This window comes from Lytechinus variegatus, chromosome 1 (assembly GCF_018143015.1).
Source record: "Lytechinus variegatus isolate NC3 chromosome 1, Lvar_3.0, whole genome shotgun sequence".
Lineage (NCBI taxonomy): Eukaryota > Metazoa > Echinodermata > Echinoidea > Temnopleuroida > Toxopneustidae > Lytechinus > Lytechinus variegatus.
Genome location: NC_054740.1, coordinates 66081126 through 66108826, shown reverse-complemented (window position 1 = coordinate 66108826; position 27701 = coordinate 66081126). Strand labels below are relative to the sequence as shown.

The window sequence follows — 27701 nt, the reverse complement described above, 5'->3', positions numbered from 1 at the left end:
TCATAGTCCTTGCAGCATTCTTAAACAAAAACCCTGTCATGACTCCAACCCCTGCCAATAATCTTGAGAGAAATTAGCGTAGGTGCTATTGTCGCAGGAGCACCCACGCCTCGCGACTCTGCCTTTTTAAAGCACAGTTGAAGCGGGCTCAATGACTCCCCACATGCACACACTTAACCTTCATACCCCATTGGGGAAGATGCTATCCATATGGATTCTAAAGAATGTTGCCTCAATGAATATATCAATCAATGATTGCATTCAATTTATGAGCAGGAATCGAGTATTCATACCGGTATGTTTTGCAATTACAATTTTTATGACCTTTATCTGCCCACGCACGGATTGCATCGGCAAACAAGCTTTGCTGGGAGCATACATCAAGTGGCTAGCAGGGCATGTATGATGAGAGCCTCTGATAAATGTTCTGAAACATTCATGGTCCTTGGATATGAATATCTTAATAACCGCAGGGAAATCACATAATCATTTGCATCGCTCCTCTCACCGCTTTCAGGCGTTCCCATTGATCAACCCCTTATCGGAGGAATTAACCTATGGACTATCGCAACTTGGTGATCACTGTATCAGTACCCAAGGGATTTAGAGAATCCGGTAGGAGAGGGGTTAAAACATGCATGGATGACTTATACACCGCGATCAGATCCCACGCACAACCAAACCGCCATGTTCTGGAATCTATAAATGTTATAATTGTATGTGCTAATGCACAATCATGCCGTAAGCAAAACTAATTCACCGAGTGCCCATGTACAGCTGGCTGTATGAGACGAAGATGAGAAAGTAACTCCAGTAACAAGCAGTATTCATTACTTTTTACCATTGTATAAGGCACTGTAGAGATGCTCTATCATATGTGAAGGTTAAAATTCTGGTTCTGAACATTTCCTCTGGTGACTTTTGTTCTGATGGAAAACTTAAATCCTAACCTCCAAAACTAAATAAATCCTAATCCTTATCTTTATTTTATTCTGAATAAAAAACTCTACTACTATAAACCCTATAGATTTTGAGATATTAAGACCGGAGCAATGGTTGCAGGAGCAAATGCTGTGTCAGTCACCAAAATTAAGGACAAGGCTTTGACTCTGCACCAATAGTACTGATTTATAATGGGTGTTGTCGCCAATAGCTTTGTAAGATATTTGGTTCTAATATACCCTGAGAACTGCTGTTGCTATTGCAACAGTCACTCAACAATAACTTTTCATTATTACAATGCCCTTGGCTCGTTTCATTTTAAAATCATGATTATTGATTATGTTAACTTTGCCAGTAGGGTAACTGGCATAGATACAGTGATATATTGATTACCAATACCATGGCAATGAACATAATGGCAAAATCACAACAGCAATATTCATGAAATGGACGGTTTGTGCATCATTCCACAATGATATTTATTCATTTACACTGGCATAAAATTGTAAGACAGCTCTGAAAACAGGCTCTACAAGAGGCTCTGAAACTTTGAAAAGCAGTGGATTTGAATTTGTTCAAGTCTGGTGGTTCTGAATTGGCTTTGAAACAGAGGGTCGCAGGTCCGAATCCCGGGCAAAATTTGCTCTTCAAGCAATATATTGATTCAAATTGCAGTACACTCAACCCAGGTGAGGCGAATGGGCCCCTGCAGGATTAATTCCATGAATGCACCAAGCATCTTTAACAGCTATTGCTGAAGCCAGTGTAATATATAGTGCATCAATGAATAGGCATCTAGATAACCATTGCCTCATGAATCCTAAATTATTATTATAATGATCTCTGAAAAAATATCTGCACAAAGATTCTAATATTGCTGCAGAGTATTCTTTTACAAATACATGCAAGAGTCTACGAGGGCTTTTCATTTTTCACTGCGGAATGCACTTTCGCTATTGCTTGAGGACCACTCCTCTTTTTCATCCATTGTGTTGTCTGTTCCACAAGCCTGCTTTTGAGCGTGGCACAATGGCATTTTATCTGTGTAAAGGGCAATAGACTGTTATCAATATTTCATGTCTGCAATATGAGAATCTTAGAGGATCTTCCCAGCATTGCCCGAGGCACACCACCTAATATTCTTTTTCTTTCATCTTCTTTTCCCTATCCTTTTTCTGTCTTCGGTTTCCACCAACTCCCAGCAAATTGACACTCAGGAGCATATACCTTGATATCGTGGCCGTGGCAGTATCAAGTGAGGTCTGCCGAATATTGGAAATGAGGATTTGACCGATATGCGCGGGAGACAGGCGGGCAAGATTTCTGTCTGGTACATATTGACACTACTCCAAGATACAGTTCCATTGAGCAATGGAATAACAATATTCATCTTTTACTTCTATGAATGTTAAGTGCCTCACCCACAGGACTATAACATCTTTTTCATCTCGGGTGATCAAACTTTTATTTTCCCATCCATATTCCTTTCATTCAAGGTAAAAGTGCACGGTTGAAGTCTCCCTCAACTCCTCTGAGGAGAAATGAGATGAGACAGTCATTGATTTCTGGTTAGATATTTTACTTTCTGAAGTTGGTTCTTACGTCATGTAGTTCATTATTATATTGATAATTTGATTTATGTAGCAGCTTTTCCAGAGTGCTGTTAAAGAGTCGGAATGCAAATTAGGTTTACAAAAACATGGGGCAAGAGATTGAAAAGAATTAAAGCCAACCTGTTTTCTGAATTTGGGAATGACATAGAAAGAAGTAGATGTAGAATGAAGAGAAGTAAGAAGAAAATGTGGTTGACAGGAATTTCTAACTAATAGACATACTGAACGATACTAGGCTTCAGACCCTTTGGAGTGAAATTCTTATGAATCTTAGAGTGCATTATCGCTCCTTTTTAAAGTCATTTCCACTAGAAAAAGATGCAAATCTCACTCAAGAAGGAGTGACATTGGCCACTCTGAAGAGAGTCTGATTAGGGACCGGGGGCGTTTCATGAAAGGACTTGTCGGACATTTTATCCGACAAGTACCAGTTTATCCGACAGTTTCCATAGGAACAGTGCATCTCAGCCAATCAAAATCAAGGAAAGATGTCAGATCTGACAACTTGTCGGATGAAATTATTGATGAAACGCTTCCCAGATTAGTTGTTTTGTATTCAGACAGCAGGGGAAACAGACTCAGTGGGGTCTCAATTACAGATGAGGTACAACTTCCAGCACATGGAAATTCCACCTGTAGCCTCTTGTTACAATTAGTTCTTTTGGAAAAGAAATGGTTCAACACAAACAATTCGGACACAAAACATACTTCCGTCTCCACGTAAATCCCTGCTCAGCGGAACTATACACAAGAAGTCACTCGAAGCGGAAGTGGATGCTGCACACATCTTCCAACGTGACATCCACAGGGTACATGTAAGGCAATCCTCGTGGTACACAGATTAAGTCATCATACTGCACTCTTAACATTATTCATCAGCATCTCAGGTTTATGAGACTTTCATTCACCAGCCCTTAAAATAGAGTTCAGAGACATTCGGATACTCTGACGTTTCTTCACTTGTGCATACCTTGCTTGAAGTCAACTGGCAAAAATAAACCAAGTAGAGGAAGAGTGTTCTGTGCATAAGTAGTTTTACAAGATTATGTCAATAAAGCACATAAAATGAGCATCATCCCATGCAAACTAAACCTCATTCCCTTCTTCACAAACCAACTGTGACAATAATATATTGGAGATACATACAGACAACAGTCTTCAAAAACAGTTGTTTGAAATGTACAATGCAGTGTTATGAGATGACCACATCAAGCATTTTATTAGAGCTAAATCCATGGTGATAATTTGACACCAACAATGTAAATCAAAGCACATCTTAACACTATTTGGTGTTACAATCAAACTCCATGCACACTCTCTGGTGTTGCTCTCAGCATCATACTCTTTTGTTATTTATTTTAATGCCGTGGTGATGATTATATGTCAAGATATTTTTGGAAATCATGCATATCACCAGATTTTAGAAATATTTTCACATGCTACCATCGCAATATGCAAACGTCAAACAAATATTGCCCCGGTTTCTTCTTATCAGGCAGAAATAACGGGTTCAGTGGAATTCTACCCTCTACTTCATCTAATGATTAACGTCATCATGTTAAAACCCTCCCTCCCTCTCTCTCTCCCGGAAGTTTAGTGTTTATCTACACCAGTTCCTTGTTATTGGTCAGAAACACCAACCAACCATCCTCCTCCTCGGCGAAGACATTCAACCTTCCCTCCTTATCATTCGTTGGCCCCTCTGGGCCTGTCTCCCTCCCTGCATCGGGACGGGAACAGTATCCTTAAGCACACACATTAATTCATCCCGCCCGACTAAAACCCTTCTCAAGCTTGGCTGCTTGGTTGTCACCCAAATTGGCAACACTGTCAGTCACCTATCTAATGGTGCTTCAAACATGAATGACGTCCCCCTGACAAGGGGAAAAAAAGAGAAAACACTGCTTAAAGTCAGTCTCTGACATCACAATTAGTTTAATGTAACTCTATATCGGTGTCTTGCACTGTGTTCTATATATGCATCCTGTAACATCCCCTTACGCACCTTGTGTGACGGAAGTTCTTGCATTCCGAATTTGTAGGCCAGGCCACCATTTGATGATGAAACACACTTTCTTTAAATGCTAACAAATGTAATTTGCTCAGCATATTGACGACAGTTGACAAATCTAGAATTTAAAAGTCACTACAAAATGTGCAAAATACATCTAGCATACCCGCACCTTTAAACTGGATAATACAAGAGAATTGAGTATCTGTTAAAATCAAGGGACTAATACAGCGAGAGTCTTACATATCGCCAATATATGAGGTTTATTTCTTTAGGAACCTTGCAATCATGCCTTGCAAGAACTGGGGAGGTAACACTGACACCAATTGGTGTCCCTAGATGACTGCAGACTGAGGTGTTAACATACACAACAGTTTGAACATAACACCAGAGAGTGTAAAAGTAACAACCAAAGGTGTTGCAATTATACCCACGTCTGTTGAACTTTGTAAATGTAACACTGGAGTAAAATGACTGATGTGTGATCTGAATGCACACTGGTTAACACCACACTTTTTAATTTTTAAGTGCTTTAGGAGTGTAAAGTGAAACAGCCTTCAGGCACTCAGAACATGCTCGTTAGACTCACCCCTTCCCTTTAATGCATGATATATCGACGAAACATGTTACTAATAAGAACATCAACGATGATGGACGATATATGACATCAAACTGATGTTATCATAGCCTGATTTTCCTATGTACAACGATACTGTATCAACATATTCTGCATTGACTATCTCGCTTTGTTTGTCGTCGCGGGTCTCAGTTACATACTTTCACGGAGCTTAGCAACGTTGCATCCCCAGAACTGTGTCACAGCATGGACATCTTTTCATCACCTTATTTTCAGTCAATCTTCTAAATTAAATTATCCATGTTGTACAACTGCACAATTCTATAGAGCTGATCATGCATATAGAGTAAAAAATCATATCAAAGATTATAAGAATATAGACTGTACTGCTGGGGCATTTTTTATATATAATTGAGTAAAGAGTTTTGTTTTTGTTTTTTATAGAATTGTATGTTTTATAATTGAGTGGATAGTTGTGAAAATTTCTGAATTATGCAGTAATTTTACATCCAAATCCTTGTAGGGAAATTAAACTGCAATACAAGTACCCCCCCCCCATTAAAAAAAAGGTAAAGGAAACTTCATCTTGACTAAAGTTGGTGAAAGAGAGAGAATACAGGCCCTGTCACATCGTCCCGGGCAAACCTTGCGGGTGAGTTGCAGACAGATATTTTCCAAACGCAAAAAAATTCTGTGGGCAAACAAGAGTTTTCACAAGTTCTGCATGCAGGACGCGTCTAATTTACTGTCGACTTGCGTGCATTGTGTATGGCCAGCGGGCAAGGCGCGAGGGTGGTGCATGCAAGCTTCAGTGTAAGTTGCTGGCGATATATGTGCCCTAGTGATATCACCTTAATGATTAGCAGAGGAGCTCAACGAACGTAATTATCTTGGCCGCAACCAGAAAAAGACAGTAATTCGCCCTCAACATGCACACGATTTGCTTGTTCTTTGCCCGCAGAACTCACCAGCTATACGTATGTTGGAAGTTTCATGAACGTTCCTTGGAAGTAATTAACCTGTACTTTGCATGCAGAATGCCTGTATTTCTAGCGTATAACCAGAGATCCGTGGGAAAACTGCGTACTTTAATCAGGTTACCTGCGTGTGACTTCCAGGTCTCCTACTGGTGTTCTGCATGTAACTAATCACCCGCAACTCACCCTGGACAAGTTTTAAGCATGTTCAAAACTTTTCTGCGGGCAAATTAAAGTTGTGTGCGCTCCTACAGGCAACATGTGTGCGCGATATTGTCAATGCGGGCGACCTGCGGGTAGCAAAAATAGTTAACCAGCAAGTCACACACAAGGCTTGCACGGAACGATGCGACAGGGCATTGAGAGAAAAGTGTACACATTGTGTTTCAGCTAAAGTAAGATCAAGCCCAAAAGAGTTAACAATTTTGTAAAGCTTTATTTTTGTTGCTGTCACCTTCACAAAATGTAAGAGAAAAGTGAAATATGGTTTCACCTGTGAATTCAAATATACCATCGGTCACATTATTTCATGCACACTTTGCATGAGTGTATCGTTTCCACTCATCATGAGCCAATGAAAAATGTGAATTTATGGACTTTATACTACATGACATATTGGGTGGCAGCTGTTTGCATGTGACGTTACAAAATTAAAACTATTCTTTACTTTATTCTTTTAACCAATTTTGCATCATGGTGGGAGTTTCCTTATAGATGGTAAAGAAAGCCAAAATCATGGGCCCGCCCCACTTGGATAGTTTTCCCCTCAACACGGCATAATGCATTCATTTTTCAAGACTGAAAACTATGATTTCAAAACGGAAATCACTGGATACATTACTTAGTCAATAAAAAATAAAATATTTTGTTTGATAATATACATATGGTTTATCCAACCCCTGCAATCGCAATGTTAACTGGCACATTATTGTCAAATTCTCATTTGATCTATGACATCTTCCCCCATCCATGTCATTGATATTAGGGAGTTTTTGCAACCACTACGTAGACTCCTTCTTCTTCTTCTGGAAACGGTACAGTCCACCGTCTGGTGTATTTTAGAATGCAGATAATCTGTTGCCAAGAGCCCTTCATGACATGCAGTATTTGTCGAAAATCAGTAAATCATGCAAAAAATCAATCATATGGTCATTTTTACATTTTTGTACATGGTTTTGGAAAAAAGTGGGGGGGGGCCTATACCTATACCCCCAGCCCCCCCCCTCCCCCCACCCCCCGCTGCCCCTGCTCTGGACAAATGACATGTCTGCAATTTTTGTCCGGTCCAAAGCTTAAGACGATCTGTCCCGGTCCACCAACTTTCGACAATAACCTATGAGCTTTCCTTTGTGATTTGACTTGCATTTTCAATAGATTTATCACATTGCAGAATTCGTCCCTGTTGCATTTGCCAAAGCTCCTCATTATGTGGACATCCAAAACATCACGTGAACAGAATTCAGTCATTCTTCTGAATTCTAGTCAGTGTGCATAAAAAACAATTGTGTCAAGTTAAAAACCAACAGAATTTCCTCATCATCTTCCTTTCTTTAATGATGGAAACCAGTAGAGGTACCTGTAGGATATTCAGGAGGAGCCAGCAGCTACCTTTGGGCCATGCAATGGATCATGACAATATTTATTGATGACTAGAGTCTTATGAATAAAATATTTCAGGGAGCTTCTCATATTTGAATTCTCGGTGAACTGCAATTCAAGTAAAATTCACTTGTCCTATACACTTATATATGTTCCCAAAATTTGGATCCTGAACATGCAAATAGTGTGAATATTTCGAGAAGTGTGTAATTAACATCTGATCTAAGGTACAATTTCATGGACATACATGTGATCAATGCTTGATGACTTTGAGGGTTACTTCAAACAATGAAACATGTATTCAAGGATAATGTTCTGTCATTAGTCTGTATAATTACATGTAACAAGCGTGCTGACCCACAATAATGATAATAATATTCCGTTTTTAATAGCACTTCATACATCAGACATTTCTAAGCACTTTTTGCAGATGTAGTTCACTGCAAAGCATTATCATCAATAGCGCTATGCAGAGTTATAGCAGGTGTTGGATGATACCTGGAGACTGAAATCCAAGACTAATTTATGGATCGGTGTAATGACAAGTGGTATAGATCACCCATAATGCATCTCTTCTCACCTGCAGCACTACCTCGTGTTATTCTTTCGGAGGAAAATTTCTCTCCACTTTTGGTCTCATCTTCGAATAAACAATTTGGGCCACTAATTCACATGACCCCTCCGCCATCCTCCTCTTTTATCAGCTCTACTCTCTCTCTCTCTCCCTCATCCCCTCTTTCTATCTCCTTTGTCTGTTTAAACAACTCTTCTCATCTACTATCCTACTCTATTTCTCTTTATGTTCATCATTCTCTCTCTCCAAATTTCCTTCCACAACCCTCCCTCTGTGACCCTGTTGATGTAGAAACATGGTTTTAACAGTAAGCTTTTTTTAGTCTCATTCTAATTCGCCCGTGTCTATGTATCTATATCTGTGTGTTGCAGCATTCTTCTCCATCTCTGTCTTTTCGTCTTCCACCTTGTCTTTTCTCTGTCTCTAACTCTAATTTGGACTGTGTTCCCTGTCTTTCATTTTCCTATGCTCTTTAGCTCCCTCTGTTGTCAGTCACTATACCTCAACTCCAACAACTGGGCGTTGTGGCGTGCGCCTGTAATCCAAGCTGTGGGGAAGTTACAAATTGATGCAGAGGTTCGAGCCCTGATCACGTCTTTCGGATGGTGACGTTAAAGGTCGGTCCCAGACGTAAATAATCATACCTGATTGATACACGTCTGACAAAACTCAAATACACACACACACACACTCCATTTCTTTCTTACACGGTAAAAAATACTTTCAAATTCATATGCAATCCTTTTTGCTATGAATTTGAGAGTAATTGTTGAACAGTTTTAACAAGAACAAGAAAGTTTTATTTCAAATATTTAATCTTCAATAGATTAAGCATGGTTGTCTAAAATTGTCAAAATAAATTATTAAACAACTACCCCAAAGGTCATTCTTCAGTAGATAGCATAACAATTTAGATAACAAAAAATCAAGAGAATTTCGGTGGGTACTTCCTCTCTCCTTCTCCCCTTCTCTCATGTCTTCTCTTCTTTTCTCTTCTCTTTCTCCTTTTTCTTTCCTCTCTCCCTCCCACTCTCTCTATCTTTCTTTCTCTATTTATTTTCTCCCACCATTATGACCTTTTGACTACCCGGTAGAGTATCTCTCAATTCAACTTAATGGATAATTTGATATCTCCTTCGTTTTGTTCAATCTCCAACGCACACTAGGCTTTTCTCACTGGGGAGATGGTGTTTTGGAATGCCAGAGGCAAATTAAGCTACCATTCTCACTTTCCATCCACAGTTTAACCCAGCGAATGGGGTGCTGCCGATTCAACAGTTGCTACAATTGTATTTTTCCGTCAGATCAACAGTTTGCATAACAGCAATTTGTTGGTCCAACTCAATACATGATCAGAATTTGATTTCCGTAACAGGGAAATTCTTGAATTTATCGTAAATGGACCCAAAGTGAAGCAGACAAATCCAAGGTCCGTAGGAAAATATATTCAGCATGGTTACTAGTTTAAGACCAGTCATTTGTATTCAAGATAATTTTAAGGCCTAGAAAGCTAATTAACAAGTTACTAAAACAGAAATATCAAGCCTTTCATGTTTATGCAAGAATTTATTAGCTCAGGATAACTTGCTGTGACTTTATAGCACCGTGGAAGGTTGTGAAAATACACAGGGCTTAAAACAAAAAACAGATGGGGTAAATTACTGTTTAAAAATAAAAATCTTGATCGAATTGCATGAAGGCAGGAAGCAGTGTAATGAAATCAATTAAAACTAATTAGTACTACTAACGATCATGACAACCCTAAAGTATCCCACCATAAACTGGTGTCATGTGCATGCATGCATCATCATCGGTGCCAATAAGCACACGATGATTCAAGGCTAAACAAGGTTTTGATTAATTTGATGAATTATTGATTCCATTGTATTAAGCTGGCAACAACAGATTCATTATATACACCCAAGTCAAGGTCAATTTCTAAACACTGGATTTATGACTACATCTGTATATTTCATTCAAGAAAATAAGTGCTTTATAAATTATCATCTATTCAAATTGGCAATGCAATATTTAGCTGTATATACTTTGAAAATTACCCGATGGAAATGTATCATATAATACAACATAATAATTATTAAGGAATCATGACATATTTGGACATGAATGTTAAAATTTCATTATAAAACGGTTATTAATCAGTCACAACTATGGAAATCCAGCTACCACGTAATCAATCAATCAATCGATCAAAACTATGCAAAGCAAACAAACCTGGGCCCCATTGCATAAAAGTTACTATTATGGTAACTACCATGGTAACGCTGATCACCAGCCAATCAAAATCAAGGATTCCATGCAAGTTAACATAATGGGTTTTTTTATGAAATGGGGCCCTGAACAATATCTTGAATGCATGTCTGTTCAGAATGTTTTCTTATTATGATATACATATATGTATGCGTCATTGTCTTCGCAATTCAGTGTGCTTTTCTTTGTTTTTTCTTAAAGATGTTGTAAAAAATTCCTGTGTGAAAAATGATGACATTTATGGATTTCTGTAGGTGCGGTCGATCACATTAATCATAACTCTTTGTAAGAGAAAAGCTCTAATATTCATTCCCAGACGCTTGTTCTGAATAACCCAAGTTACTGCTCCTTTTCCACTGACTTAGGCAGTGTTTATGCTTCCACTTTTCAGGCCAGAATCAGCGTTTCCAAACGTGATTGGTCCAAAACACGGTTGCGTCCATGCTTACTTTCATTTAAACGCTGTTTCAAAACGCCGATCGTAAACTCACAAAAAGGTGCGTTTGTAAACGTCGTTTGACCAGAATCAGGCTGTCTGGGGAAGTATAAACAGAACCACGATCGTAAATGTGTTTAAATGACGTCATTTGGTACATCCTTCCGGTGAGATGAAAATCCGCGGGCAAATACAGTTGTATTGCTCCATGTTATCTCCACGTAATAACAACAATCGGAATAAAAAAACTTTCGAAAAAAGGCGCGCCCAATTTGACCTCGCTTTACGATGCGAAGCCAGCTGGAGATCATGATTTGCTCTGAAAAGTTAAGCATAAACAGCACTCCCAGAACCACGTATACGATCGGCGTTTTGAATTGACTTTTGAAATCGCTGATTCTGTCCTCACAATGGAAGCATAAACACACCCTTAGATTTGAGAATAAAATTTGCATTGATTCTGTCTAGACATCCCCATCCTTCTCTTAAATCCCAAACCCATTCAACATGATGCAGGGTTTGTTCTTTAATTTCCTCTTATCGACCCAAAAAGGGTGAACCATAAAACCATACATCAGCCCACTCCCAAACATGTAGAAGGAAGGGGGAAAGGCCTCATTGATTGCGTTTTGGAAGGCATGGAGGCGTTACAGATGAAAATTCACAACATACTGTGCATGTACATACGGTAACATTCAGAAAATTGTTATCATTATCACAGCGAGCTTGGCTGCAGAAACATTAAGCCATCAATGTGTTTTTTTTCGGTGGGTGGGGTTTTAATGCCCTAAATTTGAGGTTTGGGATGGTTGGGAATAAATGCATCATTTATTTCTTTATAATAGTTTTTATTGAGAATGCAAAAAAATAAGGATATTTGAGCTGTTTTAAGTAAATCCTATTTCACATCACTTCAGCCTTTTCATTTCATTCTGGACATCCCCCTCACATCCTTCTTGCATATGAAGACAATGCTTTAAATTGAATACAAATTAAACAGAGGTTCTTTATATCCAGACTTTTCCTAAAACCCTTCAAAATCACATATTGAAAATATACATGATAACCTATACACTGTAAAAATTGCAGTGTTAAAACTGACACCAATTGGTGTTAATAGAGGACCACACCCTGAGGTTTTAAAATTACACCCTAGAGATTAAACATAACACCAAAGAGTGTAAATGTAACAACAAAAGGTGTTGTAATAACTCCTATAGGTGTAAAACTAACACCACCAATTTAACAACGGTGTAAAATAAGTGGTGTGGTCCTCTATCTACACCGGTTAGCACCACAGTTTTTGCTGTGTACTAGTTCGTACATCAGCATGTAGTCACGCATCAAATAGGGCACCACTCTAGTTTGATGAAGCAGTGTTGGCACACATAGGCCGTATGTCGTCATTCAAATTCCTTCTATACATTCTACATTCTATATATCTTGGAAAAGGGGATAAAGGGGCCTAATCGAAGAGTATAAGAGCAGCTATATGTTTCTTTTGATTGACTGCCTACAAACCTCGCCAGGTGTGAATGAACGTGCCAATGATAAGCAAGCTAAATTAATTTCCACTAAGCGATGGGCCTAACTCGCACGCTCGATCGGACCGCATCTTGGCACTTTGCCGGGTCCATGCACAACCACGTCGCATAAAGCTCAATTCCAATTTGCTAGGCAGATGCACTTGAATTTTCTGCACCAGTTCCCCGAGAGGAAGCAGGTGGGAGAACGGGAGGCTCTCCACTCGCCGTCTTTCCTGGGAAAATCCTTTGTTTGTACGCAGAGCTTAGCAAGAAATAGAACACCACATGTCTGCCACATTAGATTATAATCCCCATCACAAACTTTCAGATTACTGAATGATATCAAGAACAAACCAGGATCAGGAAGCCTAGATTCTTTAAAGTTCTTCACCTTTAGTTCAGGAGTACCAACCAAAGATATATAGTTAGAAGAAGGAATGGTTTAGATCTGTACTTCCTCTGGGAAAGAAAGGCTAATTTGTATACTTTCAAAGTGTTGGGTAACTCTAAAATAACAAGAAGAATTGAGGTATTTATGTGTATCATTTTGTGTGCATCTGGGGCCCGTTGCATTTGCCATCCAATGGTATCTTGCATGAAATCCTAGATTCTGATTGGCTGTTGATCATTGTTACCATGGTAGTTACCATAAAGGTCACTTCTGTGCAACAGGATCCTGGGAGAATGGCATGTTAGGAGTTAGTTGATTACATTTATTTGTGCATTTCTTTACAGTATTAAAAATTCACAAAATTGTTTTTATTTATCATGATTTCATTCAAAATACTTCAAGGTAAGAGTCAATCCAAACCACGCTTGCAAACATTTTTCTCCTGTGATGTTTTCAACAACGAAATCCTCTCAGTGAACCAATTTAAGCAAACATTTCACTTCATTGCTAACCATGACGGGTCGTGGGAGTAAAACTGAAGTGTTTGGTACTCTCCTCAAACGTTATTCTCATACCGTCGAGTGCCTTCTCTTCTGCCCAAATGGGTGATTCAAAGAATTTCATTTAATTCATTCCTTGTGCTAGTTATCTTATCATTACTAGAGTGATTGATGTGTTTCAATACCACTATCTTTACTTTTCTCACTATTCATTCTTCCTCAAAACAGATGAGGAAAAATATCAAAAAGAAATAAGGAGAAGAAAGGCGATATTAAATAAAAATTCAGAGAAATGGACTAGGAGGAGGAGAGGTAAAAATAGAATGAAAAGAAGAGGAGAAAAAAAGAAAGCACAAAAACAAGAAATCAAAAGTGGACAAGAAAAAAATCATTATTGGCTACTGGTTTCCAATGCTTACTACAACAATGGAAGAAAAACACGAGGACAACAATTAGAAAAACAGGACATGACATTCCACGCTCTTCCTTCTATAAATCAAATACGGCAGATTTTAAATGGGGAGATAGCTTCAGCAATAATTACATCAGTGACCTCAAAATCAGTCTAAATTTGACTAATTTATCCTTCAATGGAAAAATGACTGCTATTTGTAGAGAGCTCATCACTCCAGGAGTATGAAAAATTGAAGGTCTAATTAGCATCCCATGCTTCGACAAAAGATGTCGTTTTGCGTTCTGATACCGATAATTGACATATCCACGGATATATGATAAACAAGGTACTAGTCTCTGTAAACAGACATCAGATTATGATACACAAATTCCTCACATTTGGAAATCAATATGCACAGAAAACAGCAGCTCCCTTTTTCAAAATACATAATGAAAACAAGAATAGGGCAAAATATTTGCAAGTGTTCCTATACTAATTTACTATAGACAGATACTGACATGTACTTCAGTGTGGTTTGATTTGTATGGTCACGCAATTACCCTTTTATATACACTTAATACATCAGAATGGGGTATCTTTAAGGAGATCCTGTCTTGTTTGCACGCTATGCATGGAAATTATCCACTCCCTGGGGAGCATTCCAACAAGAATTTACAAACTACTAGGTATAATATCAAGGTTTTTGCCTCCTCCAGTGTACCCAGTTAACACCTGGGTGGAGGGTGGCAAAGTTCAATGGACACCATGCAAAAGGAAGCTAGGCCGCTGAGGGAATCGAACACATGACCCTTTGACTTCAGGGTGAGAGTCAGAACCGCTACACCATGATGCTTCCGCTTTTACATAGGGTCACTTCTTATTCCCAAATAGCAGTATGTAGGTGCGTCGTTTGTCTAGTGGTTCTGACTCTTGCCTTTCAAACAGAGGGTCGTGGGTTCAAATCCTCGCCATGGCATGTTTTCCTTCAGTAAGAAATTGATCCACACTGTGCTGCACTCGACCCAGGTGAAGTGAATGGGTACCCTGCAGGATTAATTCCCTGAATGCACTAAAAGGCAGCTCGAGCTAAAGCCGGGTGATAATGATAATAACAATATGTCTCAGAATAAATTATTTCTAGATAGATGGCGCTATACAAATGCCTATAATTATGTCTTTGTTTCTATTTAAATTATGGAAATAGAAGCATTTCTTCGAACTTCTAGGGCTTTACAATACTCCTTTCATTATACTTTATAGGTGTCCCTTCAAAGGGGAGAATATGAACACAAAAGGTGATTCTATCAGAGATTGGTTACTGCGTGTGAGAACAGCATCATATCCTGCAATCATACATGTACATGTAAAATCACTGAGTATTCATTGTTTTATTTACTGTACATGTGAACACAGTCTATTCCATATATGAGGTGGTGGTGGTTAATCACATTTTCTTTACCGCGTGTGGACAGAGCTTCACCGCGTGCACTGAAAGTACGGACCACCGGGTATTTCGCCCATGTAATCGATCTGCTCGCACACACTCGCGATGCAAATAAAGCTCTATCTGACCGGTACTCCACACCGTCTGGACCGGTTATCTTATTTCTACGCATACCTCAGACCATGTCAAGAGTCAATTACCATCAATCAATCAAAACTTACAGTTGGGAGTCCTGTAGATCGGTACAGTCAACAGATCGGGTCTTCGGTCAATCCCAGATGTCTACCTGCAACATATGAAAACAGTTATGAATGAAAATGGTAACTATGGAAATGGATATCGACAAAGCAACTCCTATGCATTTCATTGATTTTTGTCAATTTCGCTCATGTTTAGAGCCGTCCTGATTTTCAACATTACAATGACAAGTGATATAAGTGGTTTTAACCCTCTGTAAGGTTTTTGAAGTGCACTATTTAAGTATAACTAAGCCTCTAAAGCCATATGAGCACCAATAGAAACAAAAATAGGATCAAAATCAGTGCATATTCGAGTCAATCCTAACTGCTACTGTGCAGCCACTGTACAATGTATGGAGTTACAGAATCCCCTCGTTAACAGGTAAAAGTAACCAATGAATGAATGAATTTCAACTTCAAATTGTAGACCAGTGGTCAGTGGTGGACCATGAACCGGACAATACAAAGCATTGGAGGGGCACAGTATTGTTCACAAACAATACAGTGCCCCTCTAATGCTTTGTCTCTTCCGGGTCATGGTCCGCCACTGCCAGTGGCATCAAATGGCCAACCATAGTTGATAAAGATCTCACACTATTTTTCTCAGTGACACCAGTCAAGCCTATCAAAAGTCAAAAGGGCATTTGTTCTGTATAAAGTAATATGTTTAATGCCCTTTTTGCTCTTAGCAGACTATAGTGTTATGATTGACTGACATATCAATTCTATTTTAGCCTACTCACCACGACCACATAATGTATTTACAGCATGTCATATGGAGTATCAGATATCTAATGCTGATATGAACTTGTTCAGTGTACATAAGGGTAAAAATAAATTAGCATTTTTCTGTATCTGCAATTAAAATCATTGATTCAGCAACTAATTAAATCATTGTAAGAAAACAGGTGCATTTTGATAAACCAATTCCACATCGAAATATGCATTGGTGGCCTTTAATGCAATATAACTTGTTCAGTGTTTGAAGTAGATAGTTTGCTCTGTGTATAGGGAATTACTGCAGACAATTAAACATAAGATCAACTGGCTTACATACCAACAAACAAACAGCAAAATAGTTGTTAAAAATATACATATATGGATTCATGTATAGCATTTGGATATACTACTTCCAATCATACCTTCCTGCACTCTTGATTTCTGAAGAGTTTAAAGACAGAGATGAACTAATCATGTATGTATGTATGCATGTATGTATACATATATACAAAGACATACATATAGATATATATATAAATATTTATAATATGAATGATTATACTAATATAAATGTTATGTAATGATGAAAATGATGTGCACATATACATATATATATATATATATATACTGTATATGTGTGCGATTAAAATCAATCAATCAATCCTCAGCAGCTGGAAATAACTGTCATCAAGTTTTGTAAAAACAAAATTCTAAAAAAGGGAAAAAGGGGGCAGCTTCCACACGTTCAAATAAAAAAAAATTCTTATGCATGGTTTAAATAAACATTTGACCATTATATTAATTTACAATTTATTGTATTGTACTATCATAGTCCTTTGAAAAAAATCTTTCCTTTTGAGTGACTGGATTTTTTTAAAAAATTATATCCTAAGGGGTGTTTCATACAGTTGCGCATGATGTTTTAAAACAGAGATTACTACTTGATATGGAAAGTAAAATATGTGTCTCAATCATATATGTTATTCTAAGTATGAGCTAAAGTTGATTAAGTCATTATCATTGTCAAAATCACTTTTTTTATGTACATCCAGTGGGTGTACAAACATCCCCTGACGATATTAGTGGATTATTAATACCCTCCGTTTTTATCGATTTTTGCACAAAAATCAAATTTTTACATTCAATTGGATTCAACATAATTGTTATGTATATTTTTGATATGTTTGTAAGATCAAACATTCATCTTCAAGATGATTATTACTGTTATTTTCAAAGGAATTTTGATTTGATTAAATTCTAAAGTCAATACACACTTTATTGTAAGCATGTGACTTGCCGGAAAAGCAAATCAACATTACACAGAAAACACAGAAAAATAAAAAAAAATAATATCCAAATCCATATTTTATTGTTCGAAATAGACATGAAATAAAAATTCTCTGAAAATTTGCTTTGCCCAATTGATCGTGGGCCCTGAGACTGCTGAGCAGCACCAGATCAATGAGGCTCTATCTCTTTAATCGTTGAATGCCAAACAGGGTAGCAGCAACTCCCATCTTTTAACGTCTTTTGGTCTGACACGGCCAGGGTTTGAACCCTGACCTTCCGATTGTAAGACGGACGCTCTACCAACTGAGCCAACACACCAGTATATTCCCACTGTACTGAAACCATAAATCAGCAATGGAGATGTCACCTGTGGGGCCTTTGGTAATTTTCAATTCATGTCAGCAGAGAAAACGCAATGAACATTATACAGCTCCTCCTATTCATGCATACAAGCCATATAGTCATTACCAAAATCACACTTCAAAGAGTTTAAAGTAATGTGATATTGACATTTGATGAAAGAGAGAGAGAGAGGAGAAAAAAAAAATCTGGCCAAAATGAGAGAGATGGAGATAATGCGTTTGCACAAAAAACAATCAATGCTGACATTTCAATGGGGATTGAATGGTCGTCCTTCATGCCCGGCCAGACTTAACTCACGCCAGAAGCGCATGAAATGATAATATTGATTTCTGGCACCGTTTCTGCGCAGCTGCCCCGTGTTGGCAAAAAAAAAAAAAGACGAGGAAGAAAAATCAATGACTCATTTAAGAGAGCTTTGGAAGGGGAAGGTGGTGGGTACCGTGACAGCTCTATCAGATGTGTATTTCTTTTATTGGCAATGTTCATCAGCAAGGCGCTGCTGTAATGTTAGATGACGCTGGCTTTTATCGAAGTGTCGGGTTTAGCCGGAGAAATATGTGGTCCGGGTAACCTACGATGTGTATTTTTCTTGGTGTGCTGGGGATAGGATGGGAAAGCGAAATATATTTTGGAAAACATGGCTCGAGGCTCAGATATCCCCCATCTTTCTGTTTTTCTCAACGCAATAATAGTAGCTGGAAGGATTCGAAACCCCAATCAACATGACGACGCACTTTTCTGATGACTTCCAAGTTATCAACTTTCCGTCATTGTCAAAATTTTGGTGGGCTGAAGGACACAGGGTATGAAATCAATAAAACTGAATCATCAAATTAGAAAAAAAAAATTACGTAAAACTTTGCCCCCTGAAGTAAAAGAACTGCTGCAAACTTTATTGATTTTTTCCCTCTTAATTGGTTGGAATAAGTATGGTGGTTGCATCAGAGCAGAAATCATTGTTATCCTTTGTATTTGAATTACTTGAAATTACTTAAGGCAAATAGAAAATAAACCTTACAACTTCCATAAGGGTAATTTCAATATCGTTACAGTAAAAAAAATAATAGCTGTTGCAATTGTTAACAAATTAACTTCAAACCTAAGTGATGAATTGCAAATTTATAACATTATTCCAATGAGCCATCAATTAAACATTGAATAGTAATAACCAAATGTAAGAAGAACAAATTACAAATACATTCCTGAATACATCCTCGAAAAATGTTGAAGACATAAGAGATTCACTGGAGCCGTGCAACCCTTATATTATCACCAAATGCTGACGTGTCTTTTTGAGTTCTCTCTCTCCTCTTGTTCATACACGCAGGCTAGATTTCGCAAGCTGAAATGAAATTTGCTCGATAAAACCCTTGGATGGTTTTCATGAAATTGGAGACGATTTTCTACTGATCCTCATCTTGAGCTTCGAGAAACAGCACCTGGATGTTACACTGTCTGTTGTTGAACTATAGAGGGCAGGTTTATTCTAGGAATGAAGTTCTGTGGTATGGTGGGTGGGATGTACATGTAGTAAGCAGGCCTTTGGTTTTTGTACAATGAACAATTCAGAGTCTGAAGTACTGAGACTAGATTCACTCATGTTCTGTTGCTGTATCTAACACAGAGAGAGAGTTTGGAATCTAGTCTTCACTCTATAAAACTGGTGTAATTTGTTGAAGTATCAAATTTGGTTCTTTGCTTGAAGACTATGGTCCATATTCTGAAGTCAGGTATAACTCAGACCACGGTCTAACTCTGTGCTAAAATTATGGGGAGCCACAAATTCAAAAATTCTGTTTATATTGTATATTTCTTATGTTTACTATTTTGTTTCATTTTGCTTTCATAACGAAGAATAAATACTTCAGTTACCATTCCCAGACAATTATGAACAATTTGAACAATCAAATGAGTTGATAAATTGAATATATATTGTCAGGGGTTTGTACTCCAATTGGCCCTCCATAGTTAAACCACAACTTTAAACCAAGGTTTAACTTAAACCCGAGTTCGGAATACAGGCCTATGTAACATGTATCATCCACACATTGCTCAACTGATCCAAGCTGATGCAAAATGCAAAGCAGTTGTGTTACCTGAAAGTGTCCAAACTATGCCAAGTATTTACTTTTCCTTCCTAGGTATAAATCAAATTGAATGACTGAACTGGATGACTAACCAAGTTACTGCATCCACCTTTTTTAAGCGTACAAATGAATCAGAAGTCTTTGTTTGAATTTTGAAGGAACAAGGCTCGCCCCCCCCCCCCTCCCTATGGTAATGGTCATCGGGAGGGCATGATTAGCATTATCTATACCATTATATTAAAATATATTTTTTCCATTGATTTTTGTCTTTCGTTACACTAAAAGAAATGATGCATTACTTCTATTTTATTCCTTACTTCTATATTACAATGTTGAAATAATTCCATACATATTGCTAGTTTATTCAAAATTTAAAATAATCAATGAATATTTACATGCTATTGACAAATGCTTGGTTTTATTTTTATGATGTATCTGTAATTTATAACTTTTAGCTAGTTTACTTTGTTTTATACTATATTTATTTACATAGTACAACGTAAAGCGCACAGAGAGAGCTGTCTCTTATGCGCTTAATAAATCAATCTTTATCATTGTTATTATTATTATCTCTGTATGTACATTTCCCTACCTTTTCACAATAAGAAATGATTTATTTCTTTAGTTTCATTTTGTAAATACATATCCCTATCCTCATCACTTTTTTAGTGGAATTATTGGAGCATTACAGCTGCTTACCTATTGCTCATTCTGGATCCTATTCTGTGCAGCCTACAAAGTACCAGCATTTCCCCCCAAACACAAAACCTAAATCAAAATAATGTCGAGTCCCTGCCATTTTCCCCAAACACAAAACCTATGTTAAAATAATGTGGAGTCCCTGCCCCTGAAAAAAGATAACAAAATGTACATAAATAAAAATGAAACAACTTCAGTTGTTCAAAAGAAGCAGAACCTGTCTTAGCAAGATTGAGAAAACCAGAGCACAGAGTAAATGAAGTTAAATGTGTGTTAAGGAATCTGGATTTTATGCGGTTTCATTTAATTTTTTTACAAAATAAGAAATAACATTTTCCTTAAATCTGATAATTATGCCCCCTTTACTCAAACTCAAAGATTTATACCATAATGGATTGGTTTTCAAGCACCCTTATGACAACATGACTGCAATTCTCATCATTTAGTCATGAACAAAAAATCTTTTGAATATTACAGATATTAACCCGGTTTACAGCAGACGGAAGGCAATCGACCTGACAAGGAAAGGACCCAACTTCAAATACCAAATATCAAGTTGTTAGATGATGGTTGAATTTATCCAATTTGGTAATTATCCTAATGGCTTTATGCCCAGAGGCTTATATCATGAGGTAGCATTAGATAAGGGATGAGTAGGGTGGGGTGGGACTGTTCCACAATATTACTTGTCTAGCAGGTGGGGTGGGGTGTGGTGATGTGCCTACATAAACAGAAAAAAAAACTGTTGCGTTACCCAGTGTGCACAGAAGATAACATAATGCACGTTGTGTAAATGCACTGGTGTTAATTTTGTGGTGTCAGGTCATCATCCATTCATGTTATCGCAACAGATGTTAATGTTATACTGCTTTGTGTTGTGTTCAAACTCTTGGGTGTAATTTTAACACCAGTAATTTCAAACCAGTGTTGATGTCTTGGTATTTGTTCCAACAACCATGGGTGTTATTAAAACACACCACATTTGGTTGTTGAAGTGACACTCTTTGGTGTTATATTCTTATAGGTGTAATTACAACATCTTCGGATGTAGTCCTCTATTGACACCAACTAGTGTCAGTGTTAATGCCTTAATTTCAGAGTGTTCACATGCATGTATTGCTCTAGTAGTTGATGATTGTTGGAAGGATGGGATTTATCCCAGAATTGGGAACGAGTCCTGCTTTTCTTTTCAGAATACACACTGCAAAAAAACTCTGGTGTTGATTTAACACCAGCCCGTAATCTATATATGTCCACACCAGAGATGTGTTAAACAACACCAGTTTGGTATTAGTCTAACACCAGATAGGTGTTCATACAACACCAATTAGTTTTAAAACAGCATCGGTTTGATTGCAAACTGGTGTTGTTTCAATACTTCTCTGGTGTGGACATATATAGATTCCCGGCTGGTGTTAAATCAGCACCGGAGTTTTTGCAGTGCACACAATTTATATCAGAGGATTTTCATCTGCTTATAATGTGATCATAATGTGTTTATTAACCTCACACTTTGTGAAAGCAAGAAATAGTTTACACAAACTTAATCAAGGAGGATGATCACCATTATGGGAGTAATCGTATTATTGTAGCTGCAACGGGGAGGCCCTTCCACATGGAAGAAAACCTTTCAAAAACACAAAGAAGAAACATCCTCTTTAAGTAACCCAACCATCCATGGCCCATCTATTGATTGACATACAGAGACGAATATTAAAGAAGTTTTATCTTTCTCTCCGGGTATTCTTGCGAGACCAACGGGTGCTCGAGGCGCATCGATCGCGAGGCATCGAGAGACGTGGCAAAGAATACGCAGACTATTTACTCTTATGGCAAATCCTTAAAGTGTAGGATACCTCGGACGACATCCATTACAGAAACTGAGCTCGTAAGTTATTTTTATTGAATACATGTCATGTGAGGGTGCATAAATTAGCTCTAGCCAGGCACAATGTGATATAGTCTCACATTGAGGATATTCAAAGCGATGGGTTTCCATCTTAATGAAGAGGATCAATTGTAATAAATCCCTCCATATCATTGGTTGTCACTTTTGTTGATCGCACTTGCACATTGGAAAAATATATATATATACAGTCACGTCTGCATAAATCTATCCTTTCTATCAAAGTCCTGTATTAACCTCAAGATTTCACGTAATATTTTGGAGAAGTTGAAACAGATTTATTTGGTCCAAGATAGTTGATACACGGACTCACATTGGGAGTATACCCAGTAAAAACAGTTCATCATATACAATGCTGTTTACTTCACTTTACAGTAGTTCTTTAACAGTTTAAAATAACAAAGCTTAAATCTTTTTAATATTCAAGCTTTAATGAGTTACGCATGGATGCTTAATAGTTGCTTAACAAGTGTTTAAATTTTATACAACACTATTTACTATATGAAATTTATAAGAGTTGCTGAACAATTTAAACAACAGGGTTAAATATCGCATCATCAATGATTAAGCATGGTTGTTACTCAATTTAAACAATTATTTCAGTGTTTAGACAATGACTGCAATGCTCATATATCAAACAGCACTTCATACAAAAATAAACAGCATATCCTGTGTAGTGCCTACATCTGAGTAACACATCAAAATCTATTAGAATGAATATTTTCTTTTTTTTTATTCCAAAATAATTGTTTTTTGTCCAATACTGCACACATTTTTGACACATATAATTGAAGATACTTATTAAAGGGAAAGTTCACCCTGAAAATAGGTTGGTTTGATCAATAGCTTTGTAAATGGAGGAAATTTTGAAGGTTTGATGAAAATCCATCAGAGATTGAGAGAGTTATGATTTGCTTGATTTTTTATTTGATAAGTGATTTCATATAAATTCCGATTTTTTTTTTACTAGAGCATGATTAAAAAATATTTTTCTAACAGAAGTGGTATAAAATGATATATGTCTGATGATATATCCATGGCACAAATATAATCACATTCATTTTTTGAGAAAATTGCATTTAAAAAAAATTTACATCGCATGACATATGGAGGAGCTGCTTGTCTATGACGTCACATAATTAAAACTTTAAAAATTCATGAATCCATTTTTCATCATACCACCCAAATTTCTCGCTAATTTTTCTGCTTTTATTTATACAAACCTATTGTCAGGCTACACTTCGCATTAGAGCACATAACTGGTGCAATTCTTGTGAATTAAATTACTTGATAACCTCAACAATCTACATGAAATGTTTTTTACCAGTCAACATGTTAACATGTTTAAGTTCTTTCAATTTCACAAGAGCTAAAAAAAAAATGGGGGGGGGGCATGACGAAAGCCATCCGTGAAAAACTAAAAGTAAACACCAGACAATGTAAACATGCAATTACCATTAATTCTGAGCTATGCAAACAATTGCAATCTCATTAGAAGTTTTTAATTAAGTTCAAAGAGATTACAGCACGCTCTGCAAACAGAACCAGCTTAAAAGCACCAATTACACTCAGATAAGATGATAGCTACTTTAATCTGATTATACCTTATATCTGAATCCTAGCCATGGCGTGTTTTCCTGCAGCAAGAAATTTATTCACAATGTGCTGCACTTGACCCAGGTGAGGTGAATGGGCATCCAGCAGGAATAATTCCTTGAGTGCTCGAGCGCTGAAAGGCAGCTCGAGCTAAAGCTAGGGTAATAATAATAATAGCAATGTCCCTCAAAAAAGATTGTTTCTAAAAAGATGGTGCTATACAAATGCCTATTATTATTTTAATTATTACTTTAACTTTCACAGATCTAAAATAACTTTAGATTTAGATTTCATCCCAAATATTTGAATCCAGACAATTTGAGCTCTTAAATGTAAATTTTGAAAATTAAAGTAATGTTAATCCAGAGTTCTGAACATTATCACTTAATATCCATGTCTGGAAACTTAAACAGCACCTTTTTAATAGTACGATTGATGCACAATGATATATAGGATCTGATGACTTGAAACCAATGTATGGAAAGTTAAGAGTTATAAGAGTCTGTTTGCTGCGCAATACTACAGAAAGACCTGGAGGACGTTTCACAATTCCTAGTTGCAAGCAGCATCAAAGGCATGACTGCAATGGTCAGATCATGCCAAGAGGACGCACATTACTGCAAACTACGCGTCAGCATTTAAGTGCAAATCTAAGTCATACTTAAATCTTTGTGAAATATCCCCTTATCACCTTAAAACCAGTGCCAGGTACTTAAACAGTACTTTTAAGAGTAAGTTTGTTGCACAATGCTACATGTAGATAGGATCAGATCCCTTTAAAATTAGAGTCTGGAAACTTAAACAGTACCTTTAAGAGTTGGTTTGTTGCACGATGCTACAAAGGAGCTGAAAACTTAAAAATAAATTATCTGGATACCTTAAGAGTTGGTTTGTTGCACAATGCTAGATAGGATCTGATCTCTTTAAAAGCAACTTCTGAAAACTTAAACAGTAGGCCTACCTGTACTAAGAGTCTGTTTGTTGCAGAATGCTAGATAGGATCTGATCCCTTTAAAATCTATGTCTGGAAACTTTAGCAGTACATGTTTAAGAGTATGTTTGTTGCACAATGCTAGATAGGATCTGATCCCATTAATATCTATGTCTGGAAACTTAAATGATACCTTAAAGAGTAAGTTTGTTGCACAATGCTAGATAGGATCTGATCCTTTTGAAATCTCTGTCTGGTAACTTAAATAGTACCTTTAAGAGTCGGTTTGTTGCACAATACTAGATAGGATCTGATCCCTTTAAAAGCAATGTCTGTAAACTTAAACAGTTCCTTTAAGAGTCGGTTTGTTGCCCCAAGACAGTTTCAGACAAATAATAAAGTTGGAATAGCACGCAATATAGCACAAAAATGCATTCACACCATACAGGGTGTACTAATATAAAGGAAATCCAATTTTAATGTCTGTTTGTGAGAAAATTATTCTTTTGAAAATCATAAAAACTGATATTACTCTAAAGTATGATTTATCAGCACTCCAAGGATACTTGAATTAGTTTTCTTCAACCAAGCATCACTGAACACTGTTGTTCTGAAAATCTGGTGCAAAATTATGTGGTTCCCTTCCATCGAGTATAGATAGGCAAACTGTTATTGTGCATTTGAAGAACTAAATCATGCATTTACTTCCAAAAGAGTTACTTTCATATCTATGGATTGAATCTACCAGTTCTATTTAAAATGGAATGTATATCTCTTAATAATTTTTCACCGCAAAATTACTTTTGATCTAAATTTTAACAGCAGGATGAATTAATCTGTATTTGAATTGACAATGCAGGGCATTCCACAAGACTATTAACCAAAGGATAAATTGTTTCGCATAGAACATGGATTTTAAGTATTACCATCACTATCATTATCATCATCTTAATCATCACCACCACCACCATAATCAATATCATCATCATCATCATCACAAATATTATTTGCATTTCAATTTAGTTTTTGTTATGAATATCATTATAATCCTCATCACCAGCATTAGAAATACTAACACTATCACTATTCCAATTCATCATGATTCACCAATAACTGGCTAAATCAAGTCACATGACAAATCTCACTGCACCCAACTTGAAATTTTCTTTACCTCCATTTACTCATGAGATTATATTTCAATAATTTCATTTTTCTTTTAATTTGCTATCATTATTAATTTCATTGTCATCGAATCACTATCATCATCATCATCACCATCTCCATCACCATCAATATTATCATCATCATCTCCATCACCATCACTATCATCATCATCATCATCATCATCTCCATCATCATCATCATCATCATTATCCTCACCATCATCATCATCACCATCATTATCATCACCATCATCATCATAGATTTGCAACAAAAAATTATATATATATATATATATATATATATATATATACTCTCTATCAGGTCTTATTTAAAGATACAAAAAACCCTTGACCAATTACTAAATGAGCACATGGACATATTTCAGCCATCAAGTATTGAAACTGGACTTAATGTTCAAAAGACGATACAGTGAGAAAGCGTCAGTCCTGTAGTAGATTAGCTTTATAAATTGCTCGCGCCTATTACATCTCATTACACCATAGCAGAGCCCCAGTGGGTAAAAGAGAACATCAGGAACGGGAACGGGAGAAACATTAATGAGATTTGGTTCCTCGTGAGAGAGGGGACTACCTCAACTCATTTCCTCTGATCCTTTATTGACTGATTGCTCCCGGCAATATTCCTCAACAGCCCCCTGTCTCTTCTCTGTTATTTAGATTACAGCAGTTGATCGGCAAAACAACGCTCTGAGCTCGGAGAATAATAAAGACGAGCATCCCTGTTTCTTTCATACTTGTGTACAAGTGGACCATGAAACACCAAACGTTGTTCCTGGTTATACGATTTATGCTTGCGATCGATTCCATACAAAAATCAATGCAATCGGTTTTAAATTTCAGTCTCGCAATCAAATTCTAAGCTCTCTGTAATGGGGCCCAGATAATCAAATATGTGGTATAGAACATTTTCATATATTCTGCAGTGATTGATACAGTTAGATGACACTTCTTGTCTCCAGTCAAGCCCACAAACTCAAAACATTCTTGTCATGTATGTATAGATCGAACAGAGGACAACTACATTGTTATACATGTTATAGAAAACAGACTATGGGATGAGGTCAAATATGATGATACAAATAAAATTCATTTCTTTCTTCTTGAATATTCTTTAATATATTTTTGTCAAACCTTCAACATGATATTATTTTCTAATTTTATCTGGTTTCACTAGAACAACTTTTATGTCAGATCCAACTTCCCCTTTAAGACAACTACGTCAAAAAATAAAAAAGTACAGTTCTCCCAAAAATGCATGATAATTTCCATCCCCTGTTCATTAATCCAATGCCTATTACTTTCTGCTAAATATAGACACCCATCGTTACCAAACGATGGTCTCAAAGGCGGACAATTATCTATAAATAGGCCTCCAACATGGAAACATATCAAATTTTCTAAAGAAACGGGGTTATTTCTTATCCAATACCTCTT

At 37.0% G+C, this 27701-nt stretch overlaps 1 protein-coding gene across 2 annotated transcripts in view; it reads right to left on the bottom strand.

Annotated features, from left to right (window-relative positions):
- Positions 1–15562, bottom strand: part of LOC121420214 (potassium voltage-gated channel subfamily KQT member 4-like) — a 79100-nt gene extending 63538 nt beyond the window's left edge. For both annotated transcript variants that reach the window (XM_041614778.1, XM_041614784.1), the window contains exon 1: positions 15474–15562. The gene's annotated coding sequence lies outside the window, so the exon portion shown is untranslated. The remainder of the gene's footprint in view (positions 1–15473) is intronic.
- Positions 15563–27701: the final 12139 nt, after the last annotated feature.